Source organism: Mustela nigripes, chromosome 5 (assembly GCF_022355385.1).
Source record: "Mustela nigripes isolate SB6536 chromosome 5, MUSNIG.SB6536, whole genome shotgun sequence".
Classification (NCBI taxonomy): domain Eukaryota; kingdom Metazoa; phylum Chordata; class Mammalia; order Carnivora; family Mustelidae; genus Mustela; species Mustela nigripes.
Genome location: NC_081561.1, coordinates 4,420,922 through 4,424,878, shown reverse-complemented (window position 1 = coordinate 4,424,878; position 3,957 = coordinate 4,420,922).

Below are 3,957 nucleotides of genomic sequence, written 5' to 3'. Positions count from 1 at the left end.
ATGTTACATGTTTCACCATAATCTTACAAAACAATCAATAACAATTGTAATCCATTAATTTCATCTATTTCCTTTAAGAAAATAAAAATCTGCACATATTTTTGTCAGATGGTTTAGACCCTTAAATGTATTTTCCCAAGAGTTTTCCTCATACCCCTCTAATCTGTAATCTCTTTCCATTCATATCAATTCATTTATTTAAATTCAATTTAGCATAGATTAAATTCATTGGAATAAATAATAAGGTATTTGATCTTTTTACATAATATTTGTATTTTCTTTTTTTTTTTTTTTAAGATTTTTTTTTTTTAATTTTTTATTTTTTATAAACATATATTTTTATCCCCAGGGGTACAGGTCTGTGAATCACCAGGTTTACACACTTCACAGCACTCACCAAATCACATACCCTCCCCAATGTCCATAATCCCACCCCCTTCTCCCAAACCCCCTCCCCCCGGCAACCCTCAGTTTGTTTTGTGAGATTAAGAGTCACTTATGGTTTGTCTCCCTCCCAATCCCATCTTGTTTCATTTATACTTCTACCAACTTAAGCCTCCATGTTGCATCACCACTTCCTCATATCAGGGAGATCATATGTATTTTCTGGCTTTTTAGAAAAGTATTGCTCAGCAGAAACTCTGTATGTTTTCACAATAATCATTTTCTTGGTTCTCTGATCACTGTGGGAGTGAGCACCATGGATCAAAGTTCAAGCTTCCGGATCAGAAAGCTGCTTACTGACTCAGATTTGCGGCAAGCTAGTTAGACTCTCTGTGCTTCAAACTCTTTATCTGTAAAATAACAAGAATAATTGTGCCTATCCCTAAGGTAATTTCAGATAATACATGTGGTACATTGTGGCTTATTAACATTGTTAAGAAGAGTTATTGAACTCTTCTTCATGTTGTTATTGTTGTTATAGTAGATGGGCCCCTGACATTCTTCCTCCCTGGCGTGTGACTTCCTGGATTTGTTCTGCTGCAGACTCACTCTCCCTTCTCTGTATCAGCAGGGACAGTAGAGATCCATCATTACCTAGCTTCTTCTCAACAAACCTGTCACCCCACAGGTACCCAGGGCTCAACATGAAAGCCTCGGAACACACTCCAATGGCGTCCTCTGCTACTGCCAGACGCATAATAAATGTCTGCTAAAGGAAAGCTTGAAGAATGAGTGAATGAATGAATCAATCAATCAACGTTCCAGCCTTGCTAAATGCTGCCAATATCTTAATGAAGCAGGTGAGCATGACAGAAGAATGGCAGGTTATGTTAACGGATGCTTGGTTTGAACTTGCTGTGATTGACAGTGACACTCTAAGACATGAATTCCACCTGGCCTGGGTACCTACGAAGTCTCTGTAAAATACAGAATTAGATTTATGAGGGTTGCCTGAAATTATAATTGGGCTACAAATGTTGAGAAGTGTGGAATGTGCACTACATTTCTGGTGCATGAAATTCCACAGATATTTGGAATGAAGAGAGTTATTCAAGATAATAATCACATTGTAATGAAGTATTACACTGACTGGCTTGGACCTGTGGATTTTCTATCAATGAGTCCACTCACTTTAAGTCAAATTGTCCAGCATGATTGAAGACACTCTTAAGGGAAGAACTAACTGTCCTAATCTAATCATCAAAGCTCTAATAGCCTAGCGGAGGGCCCAAAACATACTTTTGATGTGGCACCATCAAATGCTGGACTGCCCAATGCAGTGAGCCATGAGGGTGGAGTTTTCCATCAGACAAGGAGGAGTGGTAAGGTGCCAGAGACCGAGAAAATCCAAGAGGTCAAATGCAAGAGACCAAACCCATAAGGCAGTGTGGAATAAAGCCAACAGGAATCAATAATTTAAAGCAGTCACTATAACATTCCTCCATGAGGTAAATGTGAACACTTCTAAAATGAAAATAAAGATAGGTGTTGTCAGTAGAGAAAGAGAAACTAGTCAAACAAGCCCAAAAGAAATTTAAGAATGAAAAAATAGAATGTCTGGTGCACCTGGGTGGCTCAGTCCGTTGAGAGTCCAACTCTTAGTTTTGGCTCAGGTCATGATCTCAGGGTCCTGGGATAGAGCCCTGCATGGGGTTCTGCACTCATCAGGGAGTCTACCTTCCCTCTCCCTCTCCCCCATCCCCTGCTCATGCACTCTCTCTCAAATAAATAAAAGGAAAAAAATAGAATGTCTGAAAGTAAAAAAACTTACTAGGTAGGCGCAATAACAATGGAAATGACAGAGAGAAGAATCAGAAAATTTGAAAGTAGATCAACAGAAACGATCCAGGGACACCTGGGTGGCTCAGTTGGTTCAATGTCTGACTCTTGGTTTTGGCTAAAGTCATGATCTCATGGGTTGTGGGATCAACCCCCAAGTTGGGTTCCATGTTCAGTGATGAGTCCGCCTGAAGACTTTCTCTGCTCCTGCCCCCATTTGTGTGTGCCATCTCTCTCTCTCTCTTTCTCTCTCTCTAATAAATAAATAAATCTTTTTTAAAATATAGAGATGATCTAATCTGAAGAATAGACCAAAAAAAAGATTAAAAAATAAGCAGTCACAGGGACCTATGGGATAATATCAATATCACTGGAGTCGTTAAGAAGAGAGAGACATCGTGACAAAGTATCTGAAGAAATAATGACTAAAAACTCCTCAACTTTGGTAAAAGACATAAATTTATAAATTCAAGAAGTTTAGTTAGCCCCAAACAAAAAACTCAAAGAACAACATGCTTATCCACATCAAAGCCATGCTGAAAAACAAAGATAAAGAAAAGTCTTGAAAGCAGCCATAACAAAATGATGCATTACATAAAGAGGAACAACAACTCTAACATTTCAGTCACTAGAGAATACTAAGGATTCCTCATCAGAAATTATAAAGGCAGTGGAGCAATATCTTGAAAGTGACAAAAGAAATATCAACTCAAAATTCTATAATCTGTGAAAGTGCCCTCCAAGAACGAAAGTAACATAAGGTTATTCTTGATGAAGAAAAACAGAGAATTCATTGCCAATATATCTGCTATCAGAGAAATTGCTAAAGGAATTAAGGCTGAAGGAAAATGTTCCCAGAGGGAATCTTGGAACTTCAGGAATAAAAGAAAAACAATAGAAGTGATAAATGTCTTTAAAAAGTGATAGTTTTCTTTTTTAAGTTCCCTAAAGTATATATAAAGTTTGAAAGCAAAAAATTAGCCTTGTCTGGGAAGGTGTAAATGTGATGCATCTAATAGGCATAAGATAAAAGGGGACAGATAAAGTGACCTATATGGTTATAAGTCCTATATTTTACCTGAAGTTATAAAATATGATCTCTAAGTAGACTGAAAACATAGTCATGTATATTTTAATCTGTACAGAAACCACTGGAAAAAAAAAACAAACAGATATAGCCAAAAAATCTAGCAAAGAAATTAAAATGGAATACCAAAAAATATTCAAAGGAAGACAGGAAGAGGTGACAGAAGAATGATAAACACAGGGGACAAATGGAAAAATAACAAAATGGTAGGGTCAACCATATTAGTTATCATATTAATTATAAATGATTTTAAAAACACCATTAAAAAGATTGTCAGGGGGGAGGAGTCAAGATGGCGGAGAAGTAGCAGGCTGAGACTACTTCAGCTAGCCCGAGATCAGCTAGATAGCTTATCTAAAGATTGCAAACACCTGAAAATCCATCGGCAGATCGAAGAGAAGAAGAACAGCAATTCTGGAAACAGAAAAACAACCACTTTCTGAAAGGTAGGACCGGGGGAGAAGTGAATCCAAAGCGACGGGAAGATAGACCCCGGGGGGAGGGGCCGGCTCCCGGCAAGCGGCGGAGCAACCGCGCACAAAATCAGGACTTTTAAAAGTCTGTTCTGCTGAGGGACATCACTCCAGAGGCTACCCGGGGCAAAGCCCACACGGGGTCAGCGTGGCCTCAGTGGAACAGACTTTTAA